Raw genomic sequence first — 19,089 nt, forward strand, 5'->3', positions numbered from 1 at the left:
CACCCCATCTCTGTTAGACAAGCTAAAATCATAGAGTCAAGATCAACTCCTCATGTGCTCGAGATCCTAGGAGACCTTTCTTCCGCTCCCCCTTTTCCCCCTTTCCTTGTATGTTGTAAGTGCCACTTATAAACAAGATACCAAGACTTGGGACATTGAAAATGCCACTTCAGAAAATGTGTCAGCCAGCTGTCCCTGTTTTCTTTTAATGAGATGCATCCGGGACTGCAGGAAACCAAGGGCTGCTATGGAGGCAGCATTGTCGCCGGGCAACCAAGCATCCTTCCAGCTTCCCCAGAACTAATCTCACAATATCCTGCAGCTCTGGTTCTCTCACAACCTCAGGGAGAAGTCCTTGAATCCATCCCCATCCTTGTTCCAGGTTCACAACTGAATTCACCAGGAGCTGGCATTACAAAACCAGTTGTTATTTTGAAATTGACTGGGGGTTGGTACAACTTTATAGCATTTGTGTTGTAACCCGAATACATGCATGAGTAGATGATACACACTTTTTTCCCCAGCTTGTACACTGAGATGGCTGAATAGTACATCTGACACCATCCTGACCCTGTCACCTGGGTCTTAGACCTTCTGTCCTATTTCTCTTTATTCAGACCCCTTGATATACCCAGTTCATTGGTCCCCAAGCCCCTTGAGCCTTCCCTTGCAGTGCACTTCTAATGTCCCTGCCCCCCATCTCTGCTGGTATCATTCTATGCTAGCCCTTATTCCCTGGTGCTTGGACTCTTGCAGTATCTGCTTGTTGCTTGCCTGGCTTCCAGTTGTTCCCTGCTCTGTTAGTTTCACTCTATGCACACATTCATTTCCCTGGCCCTCTGCTGTGACTACCTGTCTCTGAAATTCTTGTGGCTTCCTATCAACTACCAGAATGGAGACCAATTCCTTAGCTTACCATTCCAGCCTTCAGAGATCTGGTCCTTTCCTCTCTCTCCAGACTGTTTCTCACTGTCCTCCAGCAGAAATCCCACACTGTGCTTCATCTAGATGATTGTCTACTTCTTCTACAAGCGTGCTCTAGCTCTGTGCCTAAATAATGAATGTCATGCCCTACACCACCTTTAAAATCAGTTCAAATCCTGACTCCACTACTTACTAGCTGTGTGACCTCAGTTATCTAACTTCTCTCTGCCTCCATTTCTTACCTGTGAAATAGGGATAATAATAGTACCTACATTAGAAGATGGTTATGAAGATTAAATAAATTAATGTATTAAGGCATTCGCAATGGTACCTGCACATAGTAAAGTCTAAGCAAATGTTTCTTCTTATTATTTTTAGTATTTTGCCACTTCTCCAAACCACAACCCAAAGCATTCCTTCTCCATGAATATTCCCCAGGTTAGCCTAAAAAAAAATAATCATTTCCTTTTCTGTCACCCATAGCCCCTGGTTTATACTGATAATGTAATAATGATTGTTGGGTGTTAGGTACATGCTCAGTACTTCTATATGCACTATTGCTTTTGAATTCTTGGGCTTGACACCTTCCATTTGCCCCATAACCATTGTCCCTCCTGCTTCACCTTGCTTTTGGCCACTAGAGGCTGATATGCATGTCTAGTGGCTTCTAGTCAGATTTGACAAACAAGAGCACTGGCAAGAAGTAGGCAGGAGGAGGAAGTGTAGATCAGAATTTTTATTCCTCTAGCTCCTTCCCAGTGATATCACTGCAAAACAGCTTCATCTCTCAACCCAAAGTCATGGCTCCTGTCAAGTGACACTTTTGGACCAGCCTGCTCTGTCTCTAGCTTCCAGTCACCGTGCCCTCCCTTGCGTCTTCATACCCATGATGGTAACATGGCCCCAGAGCACTCCACTAGCCCTTGTGGTTCCCTGAACCCCAACCACACCTTTGTAAATACAAGTGTCCCTATATAAACTCTCCCCAAGTTATCCTCATTCCCATAGGCCACGCTGGCTGACACAGTTCTCATTACAACCCTACAAAGTAGGTACTTTTGTTGTTACCAAAGATCATACCAAGTAAGTGATGGAACCACACTGGGGCTCCAAAACCAAGACTCTGACTCTTTCTCTTATAGTAAGGTGTAAGGTAGCTGTTACTCTATGTGTTTCCACACCTCTTAGGTAGAATATATTAGTTTGTTTTTGGCACACACAAAACACTCCAAAACTCAGAGGCTTCAAACAATGATCATCCATTATCTCACCATTCTGGGGTCAGCAGTCTGGGCTGGGCTCAGCTGGGAAGTTCTTCTGCCGGATTCACCTGGATTTGCGTGTATGGCTGTAGTCAGCTGGAAGATTTTTCTGGGGCCTGCTGGTCCTTGACGGTGTCACATACATGTCTGGAAGCTGGTGGGGAGCCACAGAGGTGACCAGGATACATGTCTCCAGTATCTAGCAAGCCAGCCTAGACTTCTTCACAGGGTGGTTAGGTTCCAAAAAAGAGCCAAAGAGAGGAAGCCCCAGTGTACAAGCACTTTTCAAGCCTCTGCTTACATCAGGTAATATCCTCTGGGTGTTAGAAGCCTCTAACATCCCATGAGTATAACCCAGATTCAAGGACTGGCAAAATCCATTTCACTTCTTTGGTTGGAGGAGTCACAAACTACTTCAGCTTTTTTTTTTTTTTTTTTTTTCAGTCTACCACATGAGACACTCCTTTCTGGAAAGATGTACGCCTTGACAACTTCATATCCTGTATCCTCATAACCCAAGTCAGAAAAGCAATGTGGGCAAGTCCTATGTTTTAGGGGGTGGGGAGTATCCACTTTATGAACATCTGATACTCTTCCTGCCTGTTACCACCAGACTGAAAATAATTCTGAAAGGGAAGTCTCTTAAAACTAACCATGAGGGAGTGGAATTTTTTTTAATTGGGCTTCAGCAGAATTTTTAAAAGAATCTTTCTTTTCTTCGGTTGCCTCTCCCTTGTTATAAATTTTAACTCCACCCAGTGGCATACCACAGCCAGCCTAGCTTCTCTTTCCCAGTCTTCCACACCACTGTTTGCTTGGCAGCCATGCTTAGCTCACATTGCCACAAAGGGTAGAGGGAGAAGTCTTGCTTCCTGCTTTCCTCACTTCCTCTTTTCTTTCCTCCATTCCTTTTGGTGCTCATTCTTGTCTGCTCACTCCTGCTCTGTACCCATATGGTGCTCTCCTAGGAGCAGGATTCTAGGAATAGTTGGAAGGTTTGTCTACAGGGATCCCCTGTATAGCCCCCCAAGGTTGGGCACTGCACATAGTGGCCAAGAGACTTAGCCAGAAGACTGAACCTTCAGGAAACCCTAAAACAGAATATTAATCTAAAAAGTAGTTGTACATGAAATTATACTTTTTTTTTTAATTTTATTTTTTATTTTTTAAAATTTATATCCAAATTAGTTAGCATATAGTGCAATAATGATTTCAGGAGTAGATTCCTTAATGCCCCTTACCCATTTAGCCCATCCCCCTTCCCATACCCCCTCCATTAACCCTCAGTTTGTTCTCTATGAGTCTCTTATGCTTTGTCCCCTTCCCTGTTTTTATATTATTTTTGTTTCCCTTCCCTTATGTTCATCTGTTTTGTCTCTTAAAGTCCTCGTATGAGTGAAGTCGTATGATACTTGTCTTTCTCTGACTGACTAATTTCACTTAGCATAATACCCTCCAGTTCCATCCATGTAGCTGCAAATGGCAAGATTTCATTCTTTTTGATTGCTGAGTAATACTCCATTGTATATATATCACATCTTGTATACCACATATTGTATATACATTGTATATATACCATTGTGTGTGTGTGTGTGTGTGTGTATATATATATATATATATATGTATATATATATATATATATATATACCACATCTTCTTTATCCATTCATCCATTGATGGACATTTGGGCTCTTTCCATACTTTGGCTATTGTTGATAGTGCTGCTATAAACATGGGGGTGCATGTGTGCCTTCAAAACAGCACACCTGTATCCCGTGGACAAATACCTAGTAGTGCAATTGTTGGGTCATAGGGTAGTTCTATTTTTAGTTTTTTGAGGAACCTCCATACTGTTTTCCAGAGTGGCTGTACCAGCTTGCATTCCCACCAACAATGCAAAAGAGATCCTCTTTCTCTGCATCCTCGCCAACATCTGTTGTTGCCTGAGTTGTTAATGTTAGCCATTCTGAGTTGTGTAAGGTCGTATCTCATTGTGGTTTTGATTTGTATTTCCCCAATGATGAGTGATTTTGAGCATTTTTTCATGTGTCGGTTGGCCATCTGGATGTCTTCCTTGGAGAAGCGTCTATTCATGTCTTTTGCCCATTTCTTCACTGGATTATTTGTTTTTTGGGTGTTGAGTTTGATAAGTTCTTTATCTGACCCTTTATCTGATATGTCATTTGCAAATATCTTGTCCCATTCTGTCGGTTGCCTTTTAGTTTTGCTGATTGTTTCCTTCGCTGTGCAGAAGATTTTTTTTTTAATTTTTTTTTTCAACGTTTATTTATTTTTGGGACAGAGAGAGACAGAGCATGAACGGGGGAGGGGCAGAGAGAGAGGGAGACACAGAATCAGAAACAGGCTCCAGGCTCTGAGCCATCAGCCCAGAGCCCGATGCGGGGCTCGAACTCATGGACCGCGAGATCGTGACCTGGCTGAAGTCGGACGCTTAACCGACTGCGCCACCCAGGCGCCCCTAGAAGATTTTTATTTTGATGAGGTCCCAGTAGTTCATTTTTGCTTTTGTTTTTCTTGCCTCTGGAGACGTGTTGAGTAAGAAGTCGCTGTGGCCAAGATCAAAGAGGTTTTTGCCTGCTTTCTCCTCGAGGATTTTGATGGCTTCCTGTCTTACATTGAGGTCTTTCATCCATTTTGAGTTTATTTTTGTGTATGGTGCAAGAAAGTGGTCCAGGTTCATTCTTCTGCATGTCACTGTCCAGTTTTCCCAGCACCACTTGCTAAAGAGACTGTCTTTATTCCATTGGATATTCTTTCCTGCTTTGTCACAGATTAGTTGGCCATACGTTTGTGGGTCCATTTCTGGGTTCTCTATTCTGTCCCATCGATCTGAGTGTCTGTTCTTGTGCCAGTACCAGACTGTCTTGATGATTACAGCTTTGTAGTATAGGAAATTATACTTGTGACTTAATGAACTTTATGTGGTTACCCATTCATGAATTTATTTCACAAGTATTTATTGAGTGCCTACTATGTGCCAGTCACTGTGGAGGCCTTAGAAATATAAAATATGTTCACTGCCCTTGAGAAACTTACAGTCTGGGGACAGGTGGGAACAGATAGATACATGAAGCGATAATATCAACTAATGAGGTAGGTGCTATGTAAGAGAATGTCATGAGAGGGCAGAAGGCCACCATATCTAGCCTTAGTGATTGTGGAAGGCTTTGAGATGACATCTGATATGTTCTAGTTCAGTGCTTTCCAGTAGAAATATATTGTGAACCACATATGTAATTTAAAATTTTCTTGTAGCCACATTAGAAAAGTAAAAACAAACAGGAGAAAATAATCTTAATAACATATTTCATTCAATCCAATATATCCAAAATATTAGCATTTTACTACCCAATCAATATAAAAATTATTAATGAGACAATTTACAATCTTTTTATTGTACTAAGTCTTTGAAATCAAGTGTATATTTTATACATACGGCACATCTCATTTGGACACCAACTTTTCAACAGTTAAAATGTAGTTGTATCAAAGCAATGAGGTTTGTGTTTAATAGAAAAATATTTTATATTTCTCCAGTTTAAAATGTTTAAATTAATTCAAGTGGAGTAAAAAAATTCCATTTCTAACTTTCACTAGCCACATCTCAAGAACTCAATAACTATGTGTGACTACTGGCTACATATTGGAGAACACAGGTCTAAAAGGGTAAATAGATGTGAAGCAAAAAAAAAAAAAAAAAAAAAAAACTAGAGAGGAGAGGGTATTCCTGGCAGGAAAAAAAATAATGTGAGCAAAGGCACATAAATTAGTATGGGGTATGGAACTCTGCAATTTGATATTATTGTCACATAATGGGCAAGACTAGTGATGGGAAATGAGCCAAAGGTGGAGGGATAGGCAAAAGACACTTATAATGAGTCTTGAGTGCTCCAAAAGAATGATATATCTCATAAGTATGTACTTAATATATGGGAAATTGAGCACAGAGAGAAGTCTCAGGTGTATGCCCCAGCTGGGGTCACTAAAACCTAATGTGAAGGAATCCACATTCCTGGTGGCCTAGGACACAGGCTCAGCAAGTCTACTTCCAAGGTTCAAAGCTTTGCAAAACAAAATGTAGAGTGGGTGATGTGTGTATATTCTATAAGTAACAGAAATCCACTCAAACAGATTTCAATAATAGGGCTTACTGGCTCATAGGGAACAGTCCAGAAGGAAGGCACGCCATACTTACCTATGGCTGGTTGATTCAAGTGTCCCAGAGTATAATGAAGGGCTCAGAGCCTTTCTTCCTTTCTACTCTCCCATCCACAATGTTGACGTCATCCAAAGGCCCCTTGGAGTAATAGGATGACTGTCAGCAGAGTTAGGAGTTCCATGTTTCCTCATTCACGTTCAGTAGTAGAGAGTGTTCCTATACCATCATTACACATTAAGATTCCTGTGATGCACCTGATGGGACCATCCCAAGACACAATGCCCATCCACAGAGTAATCACTGGAGGGAAAAAAGGTACTGACTGGCTCAAGTCATTCATAACTCACAGCTAGAATGGCCCACAAAGTCAATGGGCTGCATGGGGGTGTAGTTGCCTGAAAGAAAATCTGGATGCTGTTAATATGGGAGAAGGGGATATGGGTGCTGAGTAGTAACCAATACACGTCAAGTATAGTCCACCCCTTGGCCACCAACATCTGTTCATGCCCATCTTCCACACAGACACTTTCACAAATGCCCACACCCACATAAACATTCATTCAACTTAAATGGAAAGAACCCTGAGGCTCATATAACTACCTCTTATGAAATCCTTCTCCTCGAAATCCAGACATAATTCCTTGTGGTTCAGTGACCTTTGGTTAATGGTAAGTTATCTATATAGTGGATAAAAAACAGAATGCATGTAATAAAAACTCTGGGAAAATGGGGAAAAGAACAGATCATATCCTGTAGAGCAGAAATAATTAAGACTCCTGGAAATAGGAAGAATTCTTAGCATCCAATATAGACTAAGAAGGATCATCTTTGTTCATCTTTGCTCATTTGTCCTTCATGAGCATATCTGAGAAAGGCATTGGGAAGATGTACTCTCTGAGAATTATATTGCTTTAGCTGTTCACAACTATTTGGTGCAAGTTTAAGGGTTAGAGATTATCCTAAAGATTGCCCTAAGATTTGAGCAACTGAAAATAACTATCACCCTGTCATGGAGTTTCTGTGGCAACATATCTCATGGAAATTTATAGGCTTTTCATCTTCTTCTTCTAGTCAACTCCACTGAGTAGCACCCATAACCAGAGGTTTTGTTTGGTCATGTATTTCAAACCTGGAAGTTTCTATTTTCTACCCAAAAACCTCTATGCTTTATCAGTCTGCCTAGACTACTAGCTTTCAAACTTTTTGGCCATGACTCATGATAAAAATTAATTTTACTTCATGACCCAGTATCTAATTATGCATGTGTGTATATTAATATGTATTTATGTATAATCACATCACAAGTTTCATGCAACAGTATTTACCCTCACTGAATGAGATGCATGCCAATATTTCCTATTTCATTCCATTAAAAAAGAGAAAGAAAGGAAAAAAGAAAAGAAAAGAAAAGCTGGTCACCATCCACGAAATTGATTTTACAACCCACTGATGGGTCACACCCAGAGTTTGAAAGCATTACCCTCAGCTGAGGCCTAGTTTAATAGCTTTTCTGTTAATTTTAGCCTTTGCTTTAAAGGAAATAAAAATAGTAATGCAAAAGATAACCTCTTTCTCCACATCCTCGCCAACATCTGTTGTTGCCTGAGTTGTTAATGTTAGCCATGCTGACAGGTGTAAGGTGGTATCTCATGGTGGTTTTGATTTGTATTTCCCTGATGATGAGTGATGTTGAGCATTTTTTCATGTGTCAGGTGGGAATGCAAGCTGGTGCAACCACTCTGGAAAACAGTATGGAGGTTCCTCAAAAAACTAAAAATGGAACTACACTACAACCCAGCAATTGCACTACTAGGTATTTATCCAAAGGATACAGGTGTGCTGTTTCGAAGGGACACATGCACCCCCATGTTTATAGCAGCACTATCAACAATAACCAAAGTATGGAAAGAGCCCAAATGTCCATTGATGGATGAATGGATAAAGAAGATGTGGTATATATATACAACGGAGTATTACTCGGCAATCAAAAAGAATGAAATCTTGCCATTTGCAACTACGTGGATGGAACTGGAGGGTATTATGCTAAGTGAAATTAGTCAGTCAGAGAAAGACAAGTATCATATGACTTCACTCATACGAGGACTTTAAGAGACAAAACAGATGAACATAAGGGAAGGGAAACAAAAATAATATAAAAACAGGGAGGGGGACAAAGCATAAGAGACTCATAAATATAGAGAACAAACTGAGGGTTAATGGAGGGGGTATGGGAAGGGGGATGGGCTAAATGGGTAAGGGGCATTAAGGAATCTACTCCTGAAATCATTATTGCACTATATGCTAACTAATTTGGATCTAAATTGAAAAATAAAATAAAATAAAAAGGATGTACCCTCCCCCCCCCAAAAAAAGAAAAGAAAAATAATAGCCTCAGATAGGTAGATTCTTATAATTCCTTCCAGCCTTTAGACTACTCCCAGATACAGGTTCACAAAGCCTATGAGTCTCCCCTTTCATAGAGAATGTTTAACAGGATGTGCTGGGACAGCCTAGGATCGGGTGCATCAGGATTTTTCTGTGTCCCAGTATCACCTCCTGGGATCCTCTAGTCTCCCTGCATCTGTTTATATTAACCTTGGTTTAAGATAGAAAATATGGGTTTGCCAGCCCCACAGTCCCAAGGTAAGGACTTTCAGCCATCTTGAATTACCTGCCATGGGCAGAAAGGATCTCTCTTAGCAAAGCCATATTCTCTTCACTTTCTGCTAGAAAATAAGCTACCTTTAGCCTGTCTCTTACAGTATTTTATTGAAGGCTGCCAGAACTAGCCAACCCACTACAACATCCTAAATTTTTTCTACCAAATAAAGCCTTGAAACGTAGTCAACCTAATCCTGAGGTACAAAAAGTAATGGTTTCACCCACTGCGTAATGAAGACCCCCAACTTCCCAGCCTGGGGTGTGGCACCCTTGTAGGCCACTCCTGGCCTCTTCCAGTTGCAATTCCATAATTTAACAGTATTTTTTACACCACTTTCTGGTCCAAACTCTCATTAGGCCCCCTTGAAAATTAGCCTGACTCTTCCAAGCCCTCCTTGTCCTAAGGAAAAGGCCTTAAAGTAAATAACCTTCAGCAAATCCCTGTTAATGTGTTAGTCAGAATTTTTATAGGAGCCTCCTTACTACCACATTTGGAATGTCAGGACTTCTGTGGAGAAACTCCTGAAGGTAGAAACAGTCTTCAACATCCAAATACCTGCATCTAATTGTGAAATTTTAGGCATAGGACAGAAAGCAGGATGATGGAGTGGACAGAGTGAGCTGTTTAGAACCAGACAAACCAGGATTGAGCATTGGCTTCATCATGTGAATTTGAACCAGTCCCCTCTCTAAGACTCAGTTTCCTCAGCTGAGAAATTGTGAACAGTAATCCCTCCTATACTATTGAAGGCTGAATTGGAGATATAAAGCACCTAGCACTGTGCTGGCCACAGAGTAGGTGCCTACAATTGTTGACATCCCCTTCTAGAAGCATGGAAATGAGGTGGGAGATGCTGAAGGAACCTACATGTGGATAATGGGCTTCGGAAGCCTGTAATCTTGGGACCAGGTGGAACTTGGATCCCTAAAATCAGACACCATGGTCTCTCTAAAGGTACAAACTCAATAGTGTCTGCTGACACTTGCAGATGAGATAGCCAGGGTTAGGGTTTTCTTTCTTTGGTAGTTGGTCCTGACCATCCTTGTATCAAATCCTACAAGAAAGAGCCATGCTCAGAGTTGGTGGACGGCAAAGAGGGCTGGAGAGAGGAACTGAAGACAGATCCTTCTGTGAATTCAGACTCTTCTGGGGTCTGGGGCCTAGGATCCCAAGGTGGAAATAGGGACTACCTATTGCCTATAAGGTGCCTCTATTATCAAAGACAGGCCAACCATCTGCTTTATGAAGTGGCAAAGCTTAGATCCTTGCAGAAAATCACCAAATGAGTCTGCCTAATTTTTTATAGCAACTTAAGAGGGGATTAATAAAGAATATTAAAAATGCAACTTCAATTAATAAAATTCCAACTTACCTTCAACCGTAGTGTTTGAGTAACATATGCAGAAAATGAGTAACGTGCAAAATCCAACCCCCTTAAAGTTTCTGAAAAGAGTCCCAGTCATGGGGCTGACCACATAATTTAAACTTTCTACCTTGCAAATACAGAACTTGACAACATTCTACCCCTCTGTAGAAATCAAGTCCTCCATTTGTGTTTGATTCCACTTTCTGTTATCTGTTCTAGAACATTCCTTCCTGTGCATTTGTGGCCCTCCCCTCCTTGCCTCGCACCAGTAGTTCATGTAGCGAGATGTGATAGCCTCTGGGGGTTCCTGCTTAATTATAATTACATTAAGCAATATCTGGGATGATGCCTGACTCTCCAGGCTGTAACATGGACTTGGGTATGGATAGATGTGGGCCACATGTATCATGGCCTGAAATTTTTTTTTTTTTAAATTTTTTTTTTCAACGTTTATTTATTTTTGGGACAGAGAGAGACAGAGCATGAATGGGGGAGGGGCAGAGAGAGAGGGAAACACAGAATCAGAAACAGGCTCCAGGCTCCGAGCCATCAGCCCAGAGCCTGACGCGGGGCTCGAACTCACGGACCGCGAGATCGTGACCTGGCTGAAGTCGGACACTTAACCGACTGCGCCACCCAGGCGCCCCGTGAAATTTTTAATTTCAAGGATGCTGCTTTATGGAAGCTGACAGAAGTTTTTGTACTTCCTCAGGGCTTTCTAACCTTCAACTAGAACTTGTTCCTGATTTCCCAGCCAGGTTTATTGATCTTCAGGATATGATGAAGGGTCTTACGTTATTACTTCCTAGAAATACAAAATGCCTTCCTCTTCCCTTCCCTGCCTTTCTTTCTGCCAGCGGCTTTCCTCATGACCTGAGCCGAAACTAAGAGCTGGACGCTCATCCAACTGAGCCACCCAGGTGCCCATAACTTTATTCAATTTAAATTTAAATAACCATATATGGCTAGTCGCTACCATATTAGACAGCAATGATATAAAAGAGTAGGAGAAAAAATAATAAAACGAGGGACAAAAATGTAAAGAACTGAAACTGTATAAAGAGTATGTGGAGGGGCGCCTGGGTGGCTCAGTCGGTTAAGCGTCCGACTTCAGCTCAGGTCACAATCTCGCAGTCCACGAGTTCGAGCCCCGCGTCGGGCTCTGGGCTGATGGCTCAGAACCTGGAGCCTGCTTCCGATTCTGTGTCTCCCTCTCTCTCTGCCCCTCCCCCGTTCATGCTGTGTCTCTCTCTGTCTCAAAAATAAATAAACGTTAAAAAAAAAAAAAAGAGTATGTGGAAATTCTTTGGATTATTCTTGAAATATTTTTTTAAGTTTGAATTAGATATTTTTAAGTTACATAATAAATGCAATGTCATGGGGCACCTGGGTGGCTCAGTTGGTTAAGCATCTGACTTTGGCTCAGGTCATGATCTCACACTCCGTGAGTTCGAGCCCCGCGTCAGGCTCTGCACTGACCGCTCGGAGCCTGAAGCCTGCTTCAGATTCTGTGTCTCCCTCTCTCTGACCCTCCCCCGTTTACACTCTTTCTCTGTCCCAAAAATAAATAAACTTAAAAAAAAATTTTTTTTAAATAAAAAAAGAAATGCAATGTCATATCAGGGAAACACAAATGAAAATATCACTGAGATATATTTTGTTACAATTAAGTTGTCATAAATAAATAAAATTATACTGTCTAGAGGCCATGGAAAGGACACACTCAGACATTACTATTGGGTGTACAAATAGTCGTAGCCTTTTTCATGTATCCTACAAAAGTGCTTATGTAAATACATGAGAAAATGTATAAGGATGTTCACTACAGTTTTATTTGTAATATCAAGAAATTGGACAGTTGAAATATTCAACTAGGTAGTGGTTAAATGTCTTTTTCTTTGGTCTTATTCTGGATTACCATAAACTCTTCACCAGATTGAAGAAAATCTTTATGCACTGACAAGGAAAGGTCCAAGACAGATGGTTGTGTAAAAAAAGAAAAAAAAGCAATATGCTAGACAAAATGTTTAGTATGATTGCATTTTTGCAATAAAAACACTAAACTATACACACACACACACACACACACACACATACATACATGCATTCACATATACACTCCCACTCACATTTATATGTACATAGGAAAACTTTTGGAGAAATACACATGAAACAGTTACCAGACCATTCTCCAGAAATTCCTCAAGTCTTGTGGAAAGACCACCCAGACACCTCCCTCGTGTCCCTGGGCTGGCTGTGGAGGGTCTTCTCTGAGGCGCCGTGTGCTATAACAACAGAGGTGCCTCCGGCCAGCCAAAAATCTCAAGCTGGTGCCCATCAGCTTGTTAGCTGTGCCTCAGAGCCTGCACCACCAAATCTCCAGGAAACGTCCTAACATGGACTGCCCTTTCCAGGCCTACCCAATGCCCCTCCCCAAAGCCGGCAGGCCTGCAGGGCAGGCAGGGTCATTACTGAGTTCCAAAGAAGGGAGTGTTTATTATTGTTGTCGGTTTGATGCTGATCCCAAAAGGACCTAATCAACAGGTAATAAGACCTCATGGGAGCAATTAGAAACCTCAACTTTAACCCTATGATAACTGCAGCAGAGAAAGCTAGAGTCACTGCAGTACTGTGCTCCTGGCTCTACAGGGCCTGATGGGGAAGAAATGGAGGGGAAGTGTGAGGAGAGCCAGAGAGGTGCTGGTGGTTATGCTCAGGGATGATTTGAGAAAGGAATGGAGGTGGTGGTCGGGGGAACACATCCCAAATTGAGTCTACCCAATGATATACATCATCATCATACATAATTGAAGAGCTGTGCTAGGTAGATGGGGTACAAAAATAAATAAGCCATTGTCTTGTCCCCAAGATGCTGATAGACATGGGAATAAACACTTGCCATACAACAGTAGGTACACCACAGAACAGGTTTATTCAGGGGGTAGGGATGGTATAGATGAGGGAATTATCAACCTTACTGAGTGAGTCAGGGAAGGCAAATCCACCAGCAAGGTGTTATAGTAGGGAGATGTGACAGCATCTGTTGGTTAGGCATGACAGCTTACATGGATCTCCTTTTGTCTTTGAAGCTGTTTTAAATAGTTTTTCTTTCTTAAAAAATTGGATTAATTTTATAATTAATTAATTTTAAAATATGTACTGAATACTTTTTTGGTGGTGTAAGTGATTCACCTGCCAATGAGTTAGATGGAAAGTTAGTCCTGTCCATTAACACAATGTAATAATGCCTGATAAGATAGCACTGTCATGACCCACTTCTCATCACCCACATAGTGACCAAGTATGCTCTTGCATAATTATCACATGAGAACATCCTTGGAACTGGACTGACTAACTGCACATAGGCATATCGTCATCATTGTCGATGGATAGTTGATAAATATTTTGATTACTTAAAAGTTTCCAAAGCAGGGACTCTGTGATGAATGATGGAGATGAGGAGACAAACTCACATCTTTCTTCAAAGGCCAAATCGGCCCCCAGTCTTTCCCAACTTGCACAGAATTACAACAAGCTTCTCTTGTTGTTGTTGCACAAAAATTCACATTTTGCATAAAACTAGCTGCATATGTCATGTCAGTTTGGTCTGCAGATTTGACTTGGCCCAAGAGCACAATAAAGATAGCAAAACCAGGCAGCAGCAGGACAGCCATCCTGCTGCTCCATCTTTTATAGCCTTTGAAGAGCATCACCCTAAGAGAAAGAGAGTTTGTACCTAGGCTGCTTGCTTAATCCTGGGTTCTCATTCTGCAAAAACAAGAGTCCTGGAAACCAAAAACTGACACCATACTAAAACCAGTGTACATTTAAAGTCTTCTCAGAGCTGGTAAAGAACTCCAACTTTATTAAATAAAACAGAAATGTAAATTACACAGATTCTTACTTCATAAACATTCGTGCCAGCTAGTACCTAGTACTGGATGTGGAAAAAAAAGAACAAGACAAGATCTTTGCCCTTAGAGAGCTTGCCTTCTAATTGCAGGAAACAGAAATAATCGGAACATGATGACAAAGGTCAGGAGTAGCAGAAGCTTGGGGACCTAAGAGGATAAACCCCTAACATAGATGTCAAGAGGCATCAAGATACCCTCAGTTAGCTTGGAACTTTGGCCAAATTACAAAATCTTTGTCTTGATTTCTAGATCTTTCTTAGTGTCTGCTTGAGCAATCCTAGTTTGGTCTAAAAATCCAGGAAAAGGATTTATGTAAAATATCTCTGTGAAGAGGTCTGCAAATAAAAAGGTGTTGTTATTTTATTAAGCCCAGAAAACATTCATCAAACTCTTAGACTTTTCTAGGCTCTGTGGTTGGGATGGAAAGAAGCTTGAGACCTAATCCCCACCCTGAGAAGTTCACGGACTCACAGAGGAGTTCAGATACAAAAACAAATCCACTGTAATTCAATATGAAAAGTGCCATAATAGAAGGAGGTTCAAAGTACCGTGCAAACATGAATGGGGAAGTAATTAATTCTCGGCAAGTACCGGCAAATGGATGGCCAGGGGGTGGGGGATAGACACAGCAGGTGGAGGGAGCTTCTTCAGAACGAACTGGAGGGCTGGGGTGCATGTCTTGATGAAGGACAAAGGGGAGTCTGGGCTGGGGTGATTGAGTGTGAGGTATATGGGGCCCTGCCTGGCGCTGGGGCTGGAGACCTGAGATGCTCTTGGACCAGGATTTTAAATCCCATCCAATAGAACTGAGAGCCTGTGGAGGCCTTCCCAGAGACATAAATGGAGGGACACCAGCACCCAAAGGCTACCATGTACTGAGTACCTGACATGTACTGTGAACCCTGTGAAGCACTCCATGTGTTTTTTTTTTTTCAACCTGTGAGTTAGGTACTATTATTACTCCCCTTTTATGGAAGGTAAAACTGAGGTTTAGAGAGTTGGGAACTTGCCTAATGTCCCCTGTGGGTGACAAAGCTGAGGTTCTAAGCTCAAGTCCAGGTGGTTGTCATTGTTTTCTTTTACATCTTTACAAATACAGATATACTGAAAGATGCAAATACCAAGGAAAAGAAAGGCTAGCTATGATATGATTGCAAAAGTGCTTTGGAGGGTTGAAAAATCTATACAAATACCTACACATTACTGGTGGCCTGTAATTGAGAAATTCACCTGTTCAATTCAATAAATGTTTTTCAAAGCATCATGCAAGGTCCTATGCTATAGAGAAACAAAGATGATTTATAGCAAAGAAACTCACTTCTTGGAGCTTCAAGTCCAGTTGAAGAAATAGATAAGCATGCAGAGCTATATTGTCAAAAGTGGGTAGAAAATAAGTGTTGGGAAAAGGGGGGGACACGTACCCTGGATTTATAGGCTGCTTTTGAGATGCATCTTGTGGCCAGCCAACAAGAATGGTTTCCAATTCTTAATCTAGAGGTGCAGAAGTGACAGTGGTAGAAACAGTGCTGTGGATGTAGCCCTCAATTAGTGAGGGGCACCTAGGGAGGGGTGGCAAACAGGGAGAGGATGACTGGAGGGTTTAGATTTGAAGCTTAGGATGTGGTGTCATTAACAAAAATAGAGAAGTCAGGAAGAAGCCAATCTCAAAATGAAGTTGAATTCAGAAGAAATGTTGCACTTTTTTGTGGCACTGAGCTGGATTTCTCTTAGAGCAGCATTCTCAACCAGGGGCATTTTAGCCCCCGCTGTCCCCCATCAGAATTTTGGGACTTGCTGGAGACTTTTTTGGTTGTCACAACTCAGGGATGGGGAGTACTAGTGGTATCTACTGGGTGCCATTGGGTGCTGCCACAATGCACAGGAGAGCCCCCACAGCAAAGACGTATCTGGCCCAAAATGTCAATAGTGCCAAGGTTGAGAAATTTATTCTTAGAGCATCTTTAGAAGTGTGGCCTCCACACCCTAATAGGAAATGGAGAAATAAGGATAATTCAAAGGTCATGAACAAATGGATTGCTTTTCAAATTACACATTTCTTCTTGTAAAAATCAGAGGAAGGACAATAGAGAGCTTTGTAGAGGGTTCCAGAACACTCACCTGTGGTGACTACATTCTAGGCCCCCAAAGAGCTAATAACACTTTGTCTGCATTCCTTCTTTATCCTGTCAACAAATGCCAGGTGTCAACCTCAAACCAAACCCCATTCCTGTGCCTTTCCTTCACATGCGTTCACGAAAGGAGTGGCCTTATAGAATCCCACTCAAGATAGCTACACAATGGTACACTATTTTATTAATATGGTGATCATGTTACTCAGACCAAATGACAGTGTTCTCAACTGTATAAGTAATTCTGAGGGGTCCAAACTGACCTTAGAAATTCTGCTTTGGTAGATCTTGGATGGGGTCCAGAAATGTGTGTATTTAACTAGTACCCCCAGAAATTCTGATCAGGTGGGTCATGGCCACACTTAAGAAACCCTTGCTATAAGGGTACAAATGGGGTGGGGCCTGGGAGGGGGCGTTTGCCTCATATCAGACAGGGCAAGGGCCAGGAGAGCTCCAAGCTGATGGGACACAGACTAGATGGGTTTCAGTGGGTAGAGTCTGAATACGGAGAATGAGAAGAGTCTGGAGCACAAGAGAAAGGACATGGTGGGCTCTAAGACTGGGTCAAGAGAAGAACAACAGAGAGGTGCTGGGAATCAGTTGTTTTCTGATGTCTTACCTTCAGAATCCTTTTTTTATTTTTTAAGAGAATCCTAGGAATTTTTTTAATTTTTTTTAATGTTTTTATTTATTTTTGAGACAGACCATGAGCAGGGGAGGGGCAGAGACAGAGGGAGACACAGAATCCGAAGCAGGCTCCAGGCTCTGAGCTGTCAGCACAGCCTGACACGGGGCTCGAACTCATGGAGTGGTAGATCATGACCTGAGGTGAAGCTGGACGCTTAACCGACTGAGCCACCCAGGTGCCCCGAGAATCCTAGGAATTTTAACCTATAAACCAAAAAACTGGGAGATGTCCTGATTCAAGTGAAGTGACAGGGCTCTCTTGAGCTCTGCTACTTCCTGGTATTTCTGAGAGCCAAATTTTGCCAAGGATTTGCAAAGTTAATCAAACCCAGCCCACCCTGTTTGACCAGACCAAAGAGGAAATAAGGCACACCCATTGGTCAGATCACATCAACTCCTGAGGATCTACTGACTGATGTTCATTTGTTCATTTGATAAATACTTTCCTGACTACTTACCATGGGCTGGAGACTGTTCTAAGATAAGAGAAGTACAGTAAGGTCATCCGTATGTTGTCCACATTTTCATTCTTTGTCTGCTCATTAGCCCAACTCTCAGAAATTGGGGAAAAGAGAGGAAAAGAAACTAAATGAAACTCAATCCATTTGTCTCCTTGCTTACAGTTTTAATGAGCAGTTTTATGGTGGAGTTTTGGAAATTGTCAACAATAAAACCTAAGGCCTCTCTCCAAGTGCTTCTTATCTGAATTCTCCTTGCCCGTCTTCCTCATGTGTGATGGACTTATTTCTAGGGTGAGATGGTGAACATGAAAGTAGCATCTCATGTCCTCCAGACAATGTTCCCAGGAAAGGAAATTACAGCAAGACAGTGCCAGGTAGCCAGGAGCAGAAGTTCCCCTGGGATAATACCAGGGTATGGCAGGTGCTAACGGCAGACTGAGGGACCCAGATCAAGAGGGACATATGACCTTGGGGCACCTGGGTGGCTCAGTCAGTTAAGTTTCACCTTCAGCTTGGGTCATGATCTCATGGTTTGTGAGTTCAAGCCCCGCATCGGGCTCTGTGCTGACAGCTCTAAGCCTGCTTCAGATTCTCTCTTTCTCTCTCTGCCCCGCCCCCCACTCTCTCTTCCAAAAATAAATAAATAAATAAACATTAAAAAAAAAAAAAAAGAGGGACCTATGGCCATTTCCTGCTCCTTCCCTACTCCCACATCACTTCTGTTTCTTCTCAATAAGACACACAAACTCACCTCTTAATATTTCCAAATAATGCTGTTTTAAGGACTTGGCTGTCTGGTGTGTGACAAAAATAAAAAAACTCTGACAACAAAAATTACTTATTCAAACTAAAGTATTATTTTAGGGTGACATTATTTTTTAAATTCACATTTTTCTCATTTGTTATAACATGTAGCAGTTCTGCGAACACACAGATAAGAGGATACAATAGATATTTGACAGTGTAGTTCTCAGAATATTTGCATATCCAAGAGATTATTTTAGCAAGTATACTTAGACTGACCCTATTAACCATTCACAATATTTTGTCTTGAATCCAATTCACACTCTATAGACATGTTCAATTCACATTTCAGCTCTTACGCCGTTTTCCCTTTTAGACTCTATCTTAGGAAATAAATCCATAACATCAAATTTCATGACAACATCTGCTCTGGCTGACATGATTGAAAGGGAATTTCACTCATGCCAGATTATTCTGTTTCTTAATTTGTTCTTTATCGTACCTGAGAAGCAAGCCTGTTTTAGCAAGTCCAATGTGGAGAATGGAAGCTACTGGTACGGAATTCACAACCTGCACCAGCCCCAGAGATTCCAGAAAGTGCCTGCAATAAGTCCTCTGAGGCAGGAGTGTTGACAGGATGGCTGGAGAGTAATTTGTGGATTTGCTACTTGTGCCCCAAGTAGAGCATTCTATATAAAGGTAGATCCATGTAAGTAACGTGCAGTGACCTTTTATAAAAAAAATGATGTAGTGGTCTAGA

This window comes from Herpailurus yagouaroundi, unplaced genomic scaffold (assembly GCF_014898765.1).
Source record: "Herpailurus yagouaroundi ecotype Mexico unplaced genomic scaffold, PumYag 190, whole genome shotgun sequence".
Lineage (NCBI taxonomy): Eukaryota > Metazoa > Chordata > Mammalia > Carnivora > Felidae > Herpailurus > Herpailurus yagouaroundi.